At 45.8% G+C, this 17,210-nt stretch overlaps 1 protein-coding gene and 1 long non-coding RNA gene across 2 annotated transcripts in view; one reads left to right on the plus strand and one right to left on the minus strand.

Moving 5' to 3' along the window:
• TENM4 (teneurin transmembrane protein 4) overlaps positions 1-17,210 on the minus strand; it is a 756,454-nt gene that overhangs the window by 209,446 nt on the left and 529,798 nt on the right. The window lies entirely within an intron of this gene.
• Positions 7-16,015, plus strand: LOC309606400. The gene is made up of 2 exons (XR_014231809.1): positions 7-6,577; positions 6,895-16,015. It is a non-coding gene; the product is annotated as an uncharacterized lncRNA (long non-coding RNA).

Genomic DNA, 17,210 nt, shown 5'->3' on the forward strand with positions numbered 1-17,210 from the left:
GTGAGCAATGAGAAAAGTCATCTTTTTCTGCTGGAGGTGGAAATGGAACTCCCAAGCCAGAGGGGAGGGCAAGTGGGGGTGGGGAACACAGGAAATCAGTTCAGTTCAGTTCAACAAAGAGCCCCTGAAGAGAGCTCTGGCAGTGCTGAGCGCTACACAGGGGACTGGGGCACAGAGATGATCCAGGCACAGACCCTGCCCTCGAGGGCTCACAGTCTAGGGGAGGGGGGAGAGGGGCAGGGATGAGGGAGTTTCAGGAGGTCTTGGCTTTTTTTTTTTTTTTTTTAACATCTTTATTGGAGTATAATTGCTTTACAGTGTTGTGTTAGTTTCTGCTGTATAACAAAGTGAATCAGCTATACATATACATATATCCCCATATCCCCTCCTTCTTGCGTCTCCCTCCCACCCTCCTATCCCACCCATCTAGGTGGTCACAAAGCACAGAGCTGATCTCCTTGTGCTATACAGCTGCTTCCCACTAGCTATCTATTTTACATTTGGTAGTGTATATATGTCCATGCAACTGTCTCACTTTGTCCCAGCTTACCCTCCCCCCTCCCCATGTCCTCAAGTTCATTCTCTACATCTGCGTCTTTATTCCTGTCCTGCCCCTAGGTTCATCAGAACCATTTTTTTTTTTTAGATACCATATATATGTGTTAGCATACGGTATTTGTTTTCCTCTTTCTGACTTACTTCACTATGTATGACAGACTCTAGGTCCATCCACCTCACTACAAATAACTCAATTTCATCTCTTTTTATGGCTGAGTAATATTCCACTGTTTATATGTGCCACATCTTCTTTATCCATTCATCTGTCAATGGACAGTTAGGTTGCTTCCAAGTCCTGGGTATTGTAAGTAGTGGTCTTGGCCTTTTGATTCAAAAGATAAATAACAATCTAGAGGAAAAACCTGCAATTTGTATCACCAAGGGTTAATTTCCTTAATATAAAAAGAACTCAAATAATAAGCAAAGTCCAGCAAGTCAGTAGGAAAATAGGCATAGGATATGAACAGATAGTTTACAGAATAAGAAATGCAATTGGCTCTTGGTCACGTGAAAAGACTCTAGACATCACCCATAGTAGGAGAAATGTAAGTTAAACTCTGCAATACTGTTTTTCACATACGGTTTGGCAAAGATTTTAAAAAGGCTGAAAATACACAGTATTGGAAGAGAACAGGAAATAAGCACTCTCACACTTAGCTGGTTTGGTGCGAGCATAAGCTGGTACAAACCCTACGGAGGGCAATTTGACAAAAGCTACCAAATTAAAAATACCCATACCCTTTACTCTGGAACTTAGAGGTTCCAATTCTCCTCCAGATATGTTCATATACATACAAAATGATGTACATACAAGGTTATTCACTACAGTACTGTTTGTAATAGCAAAATATTGGAAACCAGTCCACCAATAAGGGGCTAGATAAATTTTATTTATACAATATACTATGCAACCATAAAAAAGAGTGAGGAAGCTCTTTGTATATATTTTTCTGGAAGGAAAATTGTAACATTCAGAACAGTATGTTTGATATACTACATTTAGGTAAAAACATTTCTGCATATGTATAGAATATTTCTGGAAGGATAAGAAAAACACTGATAACAGTGGGTGCATCCTGTGAAGGAAGAGATGGGATTTGCGTTTCACTGTGTGTCTGTTGCACATTTTGATTCTGTGCATTTTTGTGATTTTTGTGCAATGCTGTGATTTTGATTCATGTGCATGCATTTCTGTTTTAAAACTATTTTTGCAAGGTAGCAACTGCTGAATAGTCTTCTGCAACAATCGAGAAGAGACCATAAAACACCAGAGAACGGAGGTTGTCCTTTAAATACACAATGCTTGCGAAGGCTAGGAAGCGTGTTTTCCAGAAAGGTTTGCAATCTAGTACAAAGCGTCGGCTTAAGTCCCGCTGGTGATTCAAGACTTGAGCCTCATCAATGGTCCATACTTACCTCCTCTGGGACGCCTTCCCTGACTCCCCACATACAGAATCGCATACTCCAGTCCCCAACTCCCACAACATCCTCTGTGTAGCACCACTCCTTCGTTCAGCTGATGAACACTTTCTAAAAGCCCGCTCTATGCCAGGACCCGTGGCTGACACTGAGAGCCAGAACTGAATCAGACGCTCCCTGCTTCCATGAGCTCGTAGTCGAGCAGGGGAGACAGACAAGTAACAAAGTATATTCCGAAGGACTAGAAGGCCCAGAGGAGGCAGTGGCTGACCCGCTAGGAGGGTGACAGGGACACAGGGAAGGATCGACAGAGATATGGAGGCCCATCGTAATTACGTTTACCGAGGACCAACCGCTTGCCTGGCAGTGCCCTGGGTAATTTGTATACATTACCTCTAATCCTCATGCAACCTTGCCAGACCCAATTTATAGATGTGGACATTTAAGTAACTGAGAAGGTTAGTTAAAATTATGATAATCATAAAACTGTGATTTCTTGAGTGCTTTCCATGGGCCAGGCATTGTGCTAAGAGCAGTAAATACGTTTCAAAGTTTCTTTGATTCTTGCAACAATCCTAAAAGGTGATAATGCAATTTTGCCGATGAAGAAACTAAGACACAAAGACATCAATTAACACTGGGAAGGTTAAATGGCTAACAAGTGGCAGAGTCTAGACTAGAATCCCAAACTGCTGGAATCCTGAAATCACACACCATCCATCTTTCTGGCTGGAAGACTCTCCCCACTTCACCATGCTGCTGCTCGCTAGCTTTTTCTAGCAAGGTGGGTGGGAATTATAAAGACATCCCCTTTTACACATCAAGCAACCTCCGAGGCTTTTACATGTCTTTTTAGGCAGCAGTATAGGATTCCGTGAGGTAGACGGAAAGTTGTGTTATTTGGCCGCAGTTTGTGGAAGGGTCACTGGTGGTCTTGAGGGACTGTGTGACTGCCTTCAAGACGCAAAAAAAGTGTGTACAGGGGACCGGAGCACAGCATGTCCTTATGACTCCTGATCCAAACACAAGCCACCGAGGAATACACACAAGTTTGGCTTAATCAGGAGAGCGTACGCTGGTAAAAGAAATGCAATCAATCAGACCCTTTGCTTTCTCTTCGGTTACTGTGATGCAGTGGGAAGTGTGCTGGATCAAGGGCAAGAAAACTGGTTTTGAATCCTAACTGCCACTTCCTAGCTACAGTATTCTCATCTGAGAAATGGGGATAAAAATATTTCAAAGAATTATTGTATCATATGTGATAATATATGGCAAAGCACTTTGTAAACTGTACATCTGTGTGATTACTATATTCTATAACCATTATATTCATACCTTTGATAATACTGATAAAATAGCAGCTAACATTTATACAGCACTTTTCAGGTACCAGACATTAAATGAGGTGCTTTATACTACTCTTGACTGCCTCTGTGTAGCTGTCAATAATAATAACATTAATTTGCCTGTTAGAAGTGAATACGCTGCTACTTCCAAGGCTGAATTAGCTCACGTTTCTGCTTACCTTCTTACTGTTTTAATCTATTTATTGGCAACTCCAAAGGTAATGGAGAAATTGTTTGAATTGCGGACAACTCAGATATATGCAGTTAAACGAGCAGCACTTCTTTCCCCGTTAGAATCAATTATCTCATCTAAGCGCGCAAAAGAGCTGTCTTGTTAAAAGGTCATGAGAATTAACTAATCCCAGAATGAATAGAACTCTCACAGCTTTGTGAAGAGAAACATTTTTGTCAAACCTTTCTCTTACTTTAAAAAAGATGCAAAAGCAAGTTCGTACGGTAAAAAATATGTGGAGGGGGAAGAAAAGCCAGTGGAAAGAGTGTTCCAGGTGAAAATGATTACAGGATCTGGCGTCCAGGGACGTTAATTAGGGCAGGGCAGTCCACAGCTGGATGGGGGAGGCCGTCGGCCAGAAGCCCAGAGGTGCATGCTGGCACCCCTTCCTCTTGGCCTTGCCCCTCTGCGATCACAAACAGAGGCCCACACAGCTGTGACGCTGGTGGGTCTCTCTGCGACCTGTGGTAGATGTGCTCTTAGAAACCACCTGGGAAAGCCAAGTTCTGGATCCAGCTCTCACTTGGACTCTCAGGAGATTCAGTCCTCCAGAAATAATTCTGGAGGCTGGTGGGTAGGGAAGTGAGTACAGGGCCATCAACATTGGGCTGACAAATGGCCGACTGGAAGGTAGGAGAACCACTGGCTGAAACCACCCACCCTGGCCAGGCACCACAGTTACCATGTGCATGAGGTATCTTGCAACAGGAGGTCCTCGTAAGGAATGCGAAATTAACAAGCCACCACCAACCGGAAGAATTCGGGAAAGGTCAAAAGGAGAGAGGGGATGCCAGTTCATATGTCCTGCCAACCTCCCAGAATCCTTCTCACTGGAATCCATCTTGGCTGAGTGATACGCACGCCACCAGGAAGGACCGTGAGTCACAGTGATTGGCTAGAGACAACCTGGAAGCTAATCCCATCACCATAAAACCCAAGACTGCAAGCCACGTGGCAGAGCAGTCCTCCTGGGTTCCCTTACCCTCCTGCTCTCCGCCCGGGCGCCCCTTCTCAATAAAGTCTCTTGCTTTGTCAGCACATGTGTCTCCTTGGACAATTCATTTCCGAGTATTAGACAAGGGCCCACTCTCGGGCCCTGGAAGGGGTCCCCCTTCCTGCAACAGTAAGATTTAGACAGAGGAGCAGGATGATACGGAGTCAGAGATGTGAAGTTCCACCAGTAATGTTGTCTTAAAGCCAGAATAAAAGGGACCTTTAATCTGTGATCCAGTCTTAAATATAAGTCAGGCTAGGGCCCCCTCAATTCTTTTACTGTATTGTTTGGTGGGTGGTCAATTTCATAGTTCTGGGTTATGAGCGACAGAAAGAGAAGGAAGGGAAATAGTCTGCTCTGTTCTCCTCTTCCCAAAGGACACAAGGCATACTTGGTCAGAGGCTGTCCAAAGAATACACAAGCTCAGGCAACCACTCGTCTTTGTCCTTGATAATCTTCAAAGTAACAACAGTAACTCAAAACCTGGTATAATCTGAGTGCATACTACATGCCAAATTCTTAATTTATATTATTCGATTTAATCCACATGTAAAGATAGGTTGAAAAAACATTATTGGAGAATAGGTACAATGGAACCGAATGGAAATTGAGCTATGGGGATATATTCTGATTTACTCACAGTAAGTTACCTAACACCATAGAGCTGGTATAAGTTTGAGGCAAGTTTCAAACTCAGGAGCCTGTGTTCCCCAGCCAAGCTTCCTCTTTTACATATTTTCCTTTAAATAGGAGGTAAAATATGGGCAATATAAAGCCACCAGCAAATAAAGGCTGAATTTAATGTTTGGGGGTCCCAGTGGTGATAATAAATAGTTCTTACCCCACAGCAACCCTCATTTAAAGCTGTAGATAGCAGTAGGTGCATGCTATCCAGATGACTTGGAAATAACAGTCATGGATCCAAAAAAGCTAAATAATATAAATGTTCCTCTCCAGCCTGCTTTAAGACCAGACCACTGAAACAATATAAATTATAATTATCGTAATCCCTCCTTCCAGAGGAATTAATAGTTAAGCACCAATGTACATCACAGGATTATCTAAATTACACCCCACAGTATGTATTTATAACTGTTTGTGCAAAACTCTCCCAAGTACATTGAAAGTGACCTAAATAAGAAACTTGATACCGGCGTCCCCTTTAAACTAGTTTGTAATTCAGTGAAAAGGTGAAAAGATGCTAAAGAGTTGAGAAGAAGGCTGTGGAAAGGTAGCGAGTTCACAGGATCACCCACGTTGAAAGGTTAATGACTTCTAAAAGCCAAGAGCTAGGGTGGGGGGAGTTGCTTACTCCCTCAGATCTGGTCAATCTGATCCCAGGGCTGACATTTTCCAGTCGCCTTTTCCTGCCCAGCGAGACATGAGAGAGGGCTGGGAAAGTGCAAGCTCCATCTTGACATTTTTAAGAAAAATGCTCAGTAGATGTTCAGACGTTGAAGGCTCCCCCCAGCACCCAGCCAGCAGGAGGCAATTAACAAAGTCATTATGCAGAAGTCATCTAAGTAAGTATAGGAGAGTTTCCACTGTCACATGCATGCTTCCCTTCCAAAAATCGAATGCACGAACCCAGTTGCATCTGTAAATTAGCAGCTCTAGGTAGTGACTAGAGATGGTTATAACTTCAAGAAACTGTTGATTCAAGCAGCATTCTTGGTTTCAAAAGGCAGCGGGAACCAACCCAGCTGCGTGGCTACCTACTTTTCTGTTTTACATTATTAATGCTCAGTTGTTTGTTTGTTTGTTCTTAACTAGCATCATTTCTGTAAAATATAACTCACTGGAGTTCTTTGACTTATGGTCCTCTAATGTAGAAAGCAAAAAACAAAAAGGCAAAACAATAACAACAGCAAAACGACAGAGCTTCATTCCCCAAGTTCTTCTCCTGGTTTTGCAACAAAGCCACAACATTCAAAAGTTTCAAACCTAGAAGCCAAATACACAGAGATGTACACTGCAGTGTACTAGTAAAAAAAAATCAGAAGCAACCTAGATGTCTTTTTTTCTAAAGTTTTTTTTTTTTTTTTTTTTTAAATTTATTTTTGGCTGTGTTGGGTCTTCGCCTCTGTGTGAGGGCCCTCTCCAGTTGCGGCAAGCGGGGGCCACTCCCCACCGCGGCGCGCAGGCCTCCCACCGCCGCGGCCTCTCCCGATGCGGAGCACAGGCTCCAGACGCACAGACCCAGCAGGTGTGGCCCACGGGCCCAGCCGCTCCGCGGCATGCGGGATCCTCCCAGTCCAGGGCTCGAACCCGCGTCCCCCGCATTGGCAGGCAGACTCCCAACCACTGCGCCACCAGGGAAGCCCCTAGATGTCTTAAAATAGGAGAACAACTTAGCTAAACTATGATACAAGTACTGGATGGAATACCAGGTATACATATGAAAAAAAATCTAGAAAGAGGTATGTAAAAATGACATCAAGCTTTGAATTATAGTGGTAGGATGACTGACTAATTTTCTTCACTAGTTTCCAAACTCACTTCCATGCTGTTTACATTAAAAAGGAAGTTCTACAACTTAGTCTTAGGAGCAAGAGGTAAAGAAGGACAACACAGCCGAGTGGGGAGATCCTGATTTTGCGCATATGCCACGTGTCAGACACTTAGGCAAGGGGAATTACATACACTATTTCATTCAGACCTTACATAAACCTTGAGAAAATCATTAGTATTCCCATTTTACAGACGAAGATAGTGGAGGTTCAGAGAGGCTGCATGACCTGCCCAAAAATACTTCCCAAGATACTTCCCAGATGGGAAGTGATGAAGTCACTTTTGAACCCAGGTCTGACTGGTCCCAAAGTCCAGGCTCACCTCTAGACTGTTGATGAGTTACAATGCCTGAAATTAAACTAAAATTAAGATAATTTTAAGGCAAGCCCTCTGCTGAGAGTATAGCCAGGTTTTCTCTTTTGAGATAGTCTGTTAAAGGACCTTCATCTTAGGGATAAAGCATGAGGTTCCCACCTGTTTACATCCTGACCGCGGTAGACAGGGTTGACCCCCAAAAGCAAAACCATGTAAATGCAAGTAAGTGACTTTGGTAGAGTCAGTCCTCAAGTTTGGGTCTATCTGGAGCATTCAGAGGCACAACATTTACAGGTTCCTGGCTTTGGGTAAATGACTTAGCCTCTCTGAGTCTCAGTTTCTTCATCTATAAAATAGATAGTAATATTTACCTCAAAGAATTAAATGAAATAATGCATGTTATGTGCTTATAACTGCCTGGCACATAGTAGGAACAAAATAAATGGTAGCTGTCATCATCCTTGTCATTTTGCTCTGCTGATTTTCCTAATTCCCAGATCCTCTGAAAGATTTATTTAAGCCAGCTCTGTTCGATCACCTTTCCTTCTCTCCACATATTGCCCCTAATTTCCCTCCCATGCCAACCGCAAATTTCTTTGAGCTGAGGCCTCTCTCGCTACCCTGCTCCCATCAGCTGACAGACTTTGGGCACAGGAACTAGAGATATCTGTCCCGTGGATAAAACAGTTTTTAAAAGCGGAATCGCTATAAAGCAGCCTGACAGGATCCCACTGTTGACTACGTGGGGCTAATTTTAAATCAAGTAAATATATTGCCTTTCTTCCTATCTCTGGATAAACCTGACTGCAACAATCAGGGTTACTGTCTCTCACCCCCAAATTAATTGTTTTCTGGAGAGTGGACTCTGGCACAGTTAATCATTTTTCTGCACCATGCAATGCTGTGGGGAAAGGAGGCCTTTCAGCAAGGATTCACTGGCACGTGCTCAATAGTTCTGGAAAACAAGGTGGGGTGTGGGGATGGGCATGAGAGAAGGGGAGACACAGGCACGCCCGCCGTCAATGTGGAGGAGAAAGGTCAATGTAAGTGGAGGGCACTGAAAACCGGTGACATGGCAAGTTGTAGGGGGACCAGGGCTGGAATCTAATTTGTGCAGAATGGAGTGAACGGCTATTACTGCAGTAATGGAATAAGAAAACTCTCTTTTCTGGGCCCCTTTCACCTGACGGGCTCCACTAAGCCTTCTTCTGTGCATGACTAGCTTAGGGGTTGGCCACCTTGGACTGACCTCAGCCCAGTAATGTGACCTCTCCCTGCCCTACTCCCAACATAGTGCTGGTGCCAGACACAGGAAAATGGGAGGCACGAAGTATAGTGGTTACGAGCACGGCCGTTGCAGCCAGACAGCCCCGCATTCCTGTTCTGGTTTTCACGTTTATAGTTATGTGACTTTGTTCCTGTTATTTAAATCTTTTGACTCCCAGCTTCCTCATCTATAAAATGGTGACAATAATACCTAGCTCCAAAGAATGGCTGTGAAGGTGAAAGGAAAGAATATATTTTATGAGCTTATTATGCTGCTTGGTATTTACTCAAATTTACTACCAGAGGGTAGCCTTCTACATTGGTATCATCATCATCATTTGCAGTGTATATTAAAGTTTTCACTGAGAAAGTGACGTACGGAGATTTCTTGAGGGAGTTGAGAAGTCTGAGTTTTTGCTCTGGTGCTGGGGGGATGTCGCTATGACTGAACCTGCCCCCGACTCACCGGGCAGATGAGACTCAGGCTTGACAGGGGCACTTGGGGCAGAGCCTGGAACTGCGCTGAGCCCAAGTCACCCGGATTTAGTTCTGAGTTCTTTCTGCTAAATGACCCCGTCACTAAGTCGCAGCAGAAAATCCTGTAAGAGCAGGAAAGGCCCCTTCATGGCTTGTTCTTCCGTCAGGCACTGCACTCCCAGACTAAAGGAGTCATCTTCTTGAGCCTAAAGTAAAGGGAATGAGCCCACGGGGCAGGTGATATCAGGCCGCCAGCAGGCCCTCCCTTAGGGCAGGGATCCTTTCTCTCATCTCCATCCCCCAGCACCTGGCCCACAGGAGAGAAGAAGAAAAAGAGCAAAGGAAGGAGACAGACATAATTAGGATGATTATCAAAACAGTAACACTTCCCACTTATTAAAAATTGTACCATGTGCACGACACAGTGCTGGAGGATGAACATTCATTATGTCATTTAATCTCACAGCTTTTCAAGGAAGACAGTGTCTCCATTTTATGGATTAGGACCTCAAAACATAGTGACAAAGTAGATATTATTAACCTGATTTTGGATCTTTAGAAAACCGAGGCCCCAGAACAGTCCATCATTGCACCATTCATCATGGCAGCACCAAGATCCAAACCCAGGTCCGGGTCACTCCACACCTTGAACTCTTCGCAGACTGCTGTCAGAGGCCAGGGCAGGCTTCCACGCCATGCTGATCAGAACAACATGCAGCTTCTGATCAAATCACTGCTGACAGAGCAGTCAAGGAAGTGACTCCACGCAGTGGAAGACCCACCACCTGCCCTTCATATTCAAAGCCTCGTTAAGGATCCAGGGAGCAAAATCACCCCAGGGTCGCCAGCCTGTTCAACTGCTCTGCTGGGGTGCGCAGCCAGCCCTGCCCCGGCAGAAACATGTCAGCGGGGGAAAGCTGGGAAAGTTGCCTGTCATTTCCTGAGAGGGGGCGGAATGCTGGCCTAGAGCTCTGCTGGGTTTCCTTTCTTTGTGGTGCTTGCATCCAAGTGCCAAGACTATTCACAAGGCTATCTAAAGCATTTCTATAAAAAGGTGTCTCAACTTAGCCAAGGACCAGCCTCTCATGTGTGAGGCCCTGTCCCGTCCTTCCTGTACCAACCATCAAATGGGGCCGAAGGAAACACGGGTTTGGTTCATGCTTGGGAGCTCCAGAAGGAGAAAGTGCCTGTTGCTAGGTTCCATTTCCATAGCTACTAGAAAACGTCCTGTTGCAAGGCTCTGTGAGGCACCCTCCCATTGCCTGATTTCCTTTGGCATATCAACCACGTAACTGGGTTGTTTTTTTCTTTTTCAATGATCAAAGTCAATTAGGAGGTGGTCCCCACTGTACCTCTAAATGGAGTTTTAATTTGTGTGTATATTATTAGGATAGGCCTTTTCCCTCTGGAACAGTCACTTCAGCGGGAAGAATGAGGGTGGACAGCTTAAGACAGAGTCTGCCACCCAGATTTGTAACTAGCGATGATATTTCTTTATAATGAGAAGCATTTTGAAAGAGCATTTTAAACTCTCACAGAACAGAGTGTGTGATGTCCCTCCTTTAGTCTCCACAGCTTCCCAGCCTCCTGCCCACTGGAGCGTTTTCTAGCTCTTTGGGATCATACTACGTTTTCTTGCCTCTCTGCCCTGTCTGTGCACAGAGCCAGGCACGCAATACACACGAGTCCTCTGATATGCAGGGACCCCTGGTTTGGCTCAGTCCTTAGATTAGGAAGTTTAAAGCAGCACAGAGTTCCAGGCACCATGATGATGATGATGATGATGATGATGATGGTGATGGTGATGGTGATGGGGAAGGGGATGGGGATGATGATGAATGTGGTGGTGATAACAGCCACTGTTATTAATAGTACCAAGCACTGGGGCTTCCCTGGTGGCGCAGTGGTTGAGAATCTGCCTGCCAATGAAGGGGACACAGGTTCGAGCCCTGGTCTGGGAAGATCCCACATGCCGCGGAGCAACTGGGCCCGTGAGCCACAACTACTGAGACTGCGCGTCTGGAGCCTGTGCTCCACAACAAGAGAGGCCGCGATAGTGAGAGGCCCGCGCACCGCGATGAAGAGTGGCCCCCACTCACCGCAACTAGAGAAAGCCCTGGCACAGAAACGAAGACCCAACACAACCAATAAATAAATAAATAAATAAATAAATTAATTAAAAAAAAAATAGTACCAAGCACTGTGCTTAGTGCTTGATAAACACACTATCACTTAATCCTTGCAAAGCCCTAGGAGGTAGGTACTATTATTATCCTCATTTGCAAGATGAGGAAACTAAGGCTCCAAGAGGTTCAACAACTTGCCCAAGATCACACATTTAATAAGAGGCAGAGGGTCACTTCAGATCTGAGCCAAATCCAGATTGCACAGAATCTGTCCCTAACCCCTATACACGCTGCCTTTCTGATTAGATGTAAAACTGTGGAAATGACAGAAATGGAGAATAAAAAAGGAAATCTCTTAATTATATGGCCCTGTCTTATTGCTCAGAATTTGTTGGTGATATTTTCCTGAGGATAGAAACTTGAGCATTTGAAACACTCGTTGAGCACAGTACCTGACGTTCCTCGTTGCTTCTCCCTGCCCAGGAATCTCTGTCTGTGTGGGTTTCTCCTGTCCCTTGAACACACAGCCTCCAGGCTTCGTTGATGTAATGTCTCTACGTGGAACGGCCACTGCCTTTCCTATTTTTAAAATCATTCTCCCATCCTTCAAGGCCTACTTCAAACCTTAACTCTTCTGTGAGGATTTCCACCATTGCCCCAAGCCAGAAATGCCGTCTGCTCTCCCCTCCCCAGCCCCGGCTCCTGACCATTACTTCAGCACCTGTCCCATGCACACTGCCCTGACAGTCCACATCCAGGTGCTTCCCAACCGTCCCTTGCTGGCTCTGTTGTCCACCTATGTACCCAGCGGAGCAGATCTGCAGAGACAGCTGGACTCCCAGCTCTGGCCCCCCAGCTCTGGCCCTTACCAGCTATGCATCTGCAAATAAGTCACCTAACCACTCTGACCCTCAGTTTTTTCATCTGTAGAAAGGGAAAGAATACAAAACCATCTCCCAGGTTCTTATAAGGATTAAATTTAAGGAAAGTCCTTTTGAAGTGTATTGAAAATATAAGACAACATTATTATGTTGCTTAAAAGTTAATCAGGGGCTTCCCTGGTGGTGCAGTGGCTGAGAATCTGCCTGTCAATGCAGGGGACACGGGTTCGAGCCCTGGTCTGGGAAGATCCCACATGTCGCAGAGCAACTAGGCCCGTGAGCCACAACTACTGAGCCTGTGCGTCTGGAGCCTGTGCTCCGCAACAAGAGAGGCCGCGATGGTGAGAGGCCCACGCACCGCGATGAAGAGTGGCCCCCACTTGCTGCAACTAGAGAAAGCCCTGGCACAGAAACGAAGACCCAACACAGCCATAAATAAATAAATAAATAAATAAATAAATAAATAAATAAATAATAAATAAAATTAAAAAAAAAAAAAGTTAATCAATGAAAGAAAGAACACCCAAAGTTTAATACACAGACTAATGCAAAGATTTACATGTGAAACTTCCTACACAGCCCCAGACCGATACCATTAGGGGTAATCACAGTACAATTTAATGGACTTAATGCTCTACAGAAAGGTGAGGAGGCATAAACAAGCAAAAGAAGAGTTTCCGGTTTTCAGGTAAAGAAAAATGCTACCTCTCCTAAAATTCTCATTTAATCTTCGTTACTCCCAACTCCATCTCCTCTCAAATACCTTTTTTTTGCCTGCGTACTGGGTGGTGTCATGTGTGTACTCACACACAGAGACTCATACACTGAGACACACATAGGAGTCCAATGAGTCTGTCCTGCTGTAGAATTCTACAGATGGCCTGAGTGGTAAAATTTAGGACAATGTGATGAAATGCAGGCCACAGCTCAATTAATGATACTGGCATTTTTTTCTCTTCCCCCACTGGAGGCTGTGAACAAAATCCTAACTTCAGGCTCAAAGGCGCAATAAATCTAGCTGTTTGCCACACACCAGCAGGAAAGGCTCCCTCCAAAATGAAATGTTACACTGGTGACAATCTAATGCCACAGCACATGAAGCCTGGAGAACAGGTGAATCAGATAACACGAAGGGCTAGTGCTCAATAAGCGATGTGTATCGAGGTCCCCTGATGACATCTGGGCCTCCTTTGCTCTCCAATCCTGAAACACTCTGGGTGCAGACCACATCTCCATTCAATGCCACATAGGTACGTAGCAATCCTGGCACAGTGCCTGGCCCAGGGCAGGTGAATGCTAATTTTTCTTCCTTAAGAAAATAAGGTAGTTTCTCTCTTTAGTAAGGAGCTCTGTGCATCCTCTCAGCAGTTCAGATCAGGTGAACCGTCCCAGCCCCGCTCTAGCCCCACTCTAGCCCCGCTCCAGCCCTGCTCTAGCCCCGCTCCAGCCCCGCTCCAGCCCCACTCCAGCTATGGGAATCGTAGAGCACAGTGGGAAGAGGGCAGGCTCTGGGGGCAAATCCTGGCTCTCACACTCACTAGTGACGTGGCCTTGAACAACTGACTTAATTTCCTCAGGTCTCAGTTTCTCATCTATGAAATGGAAATAAAAATAGAATGGTACCTAGCACATGGCTGGTACTTGACAAATATTTGTTGGATAGGTAGGATTGTTAAGAAGATTAAATGAGAAATATATACAACACTCAGAACATGCCTGGAACATGGTTAGCTCTCAACACATGTGAGCTGCCACCTCTGTTAGATCAGGGTAGGTTGTGGGAGGGAAGCTGGGAGCAGCGGCAGAAGAAAGCCCCAGACAGGATGGCAAAGCACCCCCTTGTTTGCTCTGAGCCTTGGGTATGGAGCACAGCGGCAGAGAAAGACATCAGAGGAGGGCTCTGAGAGCTGGCGTGGTCTACATAAGGAACATAGGACTTGGAACCAGAAAATCTGGTTTCTAGGCCCAGCTCTATTACTTACCAGTCGTTCCAGGTAAACAAGTAATTTAACTGCAGCAGGCCCAGTTTCCACATCTGGGGCTTGCAGCTAATAATCCTACACAGTGCAGAGACTGCTGGAGAGGACTGATGGGTCTGACAGGCCTCACATGAAGGCAAGGGATTTATTATGCATCTGCCCAGTGGAGCCTCTGTTCTAAGGGGGAAGGCAGCCAGCGTCCTCCTGCAGTGCCTGTGGTTTCTGTAGTTCTACATTCAAGAGCCTTCAGTAAAAGAGAGACTGAGGCCCACAACAGGTCCGATGCACAAATGGATATTTTAATGCACAGTCTTCTGACACACGTGCCAAAAAAATTGCCAACATTTCTATCTATTATCCTTTGCCTTTGTTTAGACTGTTCCATCTTCCAGAAAACCATTCCTAGCTTCTCTTTTAATATCTTACTTGATTTACAAGGCTCAATGCCTTGGGGGAATTTACCTGATCTTCCTGGTTAGAATGAATTGCTCTCTCCTTCAGGCTCCCACAGGGGTAAAGTTCAAACTCCAGTAACATGCTTTTATCATCTGTCTACTATTGCCTTGGGCTCCTTACACATCTGGCTGTCTATGAAACCATGGAGGACTCAAAGCAGTGATGCTAGCTTACCTGGCTTTGTCTGTCCCTGTAGCCCGGGACACAACCCAGCAGACAGGCTCAGTGAACGCTCCCCAGTGTCTCAAACCTGAGCTTGGGGAAGCTCCCTCTACTTCATCCCAGATTACCTGAAATCCCTGCATCTGCAGACGGCCCTTGGCTGCTGAATCTTGGTTTCAAATCTCATGGGTGATCCAGCTGCCCGGAAGGGTGAGATCTGTATTTCCTCAGCACCCACCATGGACCAGTCACCGAACTGGACCCTTTGCAGATGTTCTGTCACTTAAACACCTCTTGGATATTAATGGACAAAATTATCCATGAGGAAACCAAGATGCAGAGAGATGGAAAAACCTGTGTGAGCACGGCTGGAGGGTGAAGTCTGTGCTTTTGCTATTAGACTGTACTGCTGTCTTTAGGAGGATGAAGGCTTTTAGTTGTGGTTTTGTTGTTTTACTGATAGAAGGAAAAAAATACTGTGTTTTTTTACTGCCATCTCACTTCCTCTCCCCTTTCCCGCCCCTCCCTTTTTTTTTCCCCCTGAAATGAAGAGCCGCTTGGCTGGGCTTCCTCACCTCTGTCCCTAGCCTGCAGCACGAAGCACAGCCCTGACTGTACGGACCTCCTCTCCGCAAGCTAGGTATTTACGACAGTGAGAAAACAGCCATCAGGGAGACCACTCTCACTTTCTCTCTGCATCTAAGTGCAATTAAATTATGTTATTTCACAGTAATTAGTTCGGAATAAAAACAAGGACTTGGGGACATGTTCTTGCCAAGGATGCTAAAAATCTGTAAAATCGATTCCTTTTCCACACTCCTGGGGTGCAGCTGGGGAAGGAGCACCCCGGCCACATAGCTGGGGCTACTCCCTGACCAACCACAGCTATGCTGCCTCTTTGGGGGTCTTGAAACTACCCACAGGACAAGGCCCCCCAAGTCCTGGGACAGTGTGTTGCCTCTGGAGCTGCCACCATTGTTATAAAAAATGAATATACTAGGGGGCTTCCCTGGTGGCGCAGTGGTTGAGAGTCTGCCTGACGATGCAGGGGACAAGGGTTCGAGCCCTGGTCTGGGAAGATCCCACATGCCGCAGAGCAGCTGGGCCCGTGAGCCACAACTACTGAGCCTGCACGTCTGAAGCCTGTGCTCCGTAACGAGAGGCTGTGACAGTGAGAGGCCCGCATACCGCGATGAAGAGTGGCCCCCGCTTGCCGCAACTAGAGAAAGCCCTTGCACAGAAACGAAGACCCAACAGAGCCATAAATAAATAAAGATATAAAGAAAAAAAGAAGTGTCCAAAAGATCTCTTCCTTTAAAAAAAAAAAAAAATGAATATACTAATAAACTCGGGTCCTTTCTTTTTTGAGGCATTTCCAAACTCGGGACGGCTTGGCCCTCAAATTCAACACAACTTGTTTGCTAGGGGGAGGGGAAGACAGATGTCATTCACTAATGGCTCTTATTAGAAAGAACTAGGTGCCCGATTGTCATTGTATCCCCAGAGCAGCCTATTACCTGCTTTCACAGAAGAGGAAACCGAGGCTCAGAGAGGGCAAGGTTCTCGCTTCAAGTCTCACAGGTGTAAGCAACAAACAAGGTCTGTGCCCTACACTGACTACATTTTGGAAGCCACCTCTGGTATTCTCTCCCCTTAGTTTCCAGTAACCTTTTTCACTCTCACATGATCTCCCTGCCCCTAGACTTTTCGCCTCTGTTCCCTGTAAGAACCTAAGCTTCTCTGCTTACCATTTTCTTTCCCCCTGCTCCATGCCTTGCAATATCAGTTAGCTTCTGGTCCTGACATCCCTCCTTTCTCTCCTTCAACAAACTGCGGCTGAACGCAGGCTACATCCTGCCACACCCTGGTACGAGAAGCTGTGGCTATAGCACTGGGCAAGACAGAAATTGCTTCCACCCCCATGGAGCTTACAGTCTGACAGTGGAGACAGAGCTGAGCGAATCCAAGACATAGTCCGCAGCTGCAATGATCTTGAGACCCCTGAGCACTAGAAGAGCATATGACTGGGTTCCTGGCTTACGGCGAGGGGGTCAGAGGAGCTTCGCTGAGGAAGGCACGTGTGAGCTAGGCTCTCGAGAGGGAACTGACTGGGAGGAGGCATGTGGTTCCCTCCAGGAATGAAGATCCCTTTACCTCTCTGGGTCTCGGGGCCACTTGTAACCTCCCCTGGCCCCCACTCATTAAACCAGCTGACCCACCAAGATCAGACACAAAGCTGCACGCTAACAGCACTGTGGGGAAACTGGACACGTAGCTGGGAACCCGGGGATTCAGCCCTTTCCTTCTGAGGAGCCCCTAGCAAGCAGTGAGTCACAAGAGCTTTAAACTGTCCATATCTTGTGACCACCCCCCGAAAAAAAATCCTGCTCAGGGGGACACACCCTCCCTAAAGTAAGTGAAAGAAGAAAACAGAAGAGGTTTTCTTTCATTCTGGTTATAGAAGTCCTATATATAATAGCAAACAGTT

The sequence above is a fragment of the Balaenoptera borealis genome (assembly GCF_965194805.1).
Source record: "Balaenoptera borealis genome assembly, chromosome: 11".
Classification (NCBI taxonomy): domain Eukaryota; kingdom Metazoa; phylum Chordata; class Mammalia; order Artiodactyla; family Balaenopteridae; genus Balaenoptera; species Balaenoptera borealis.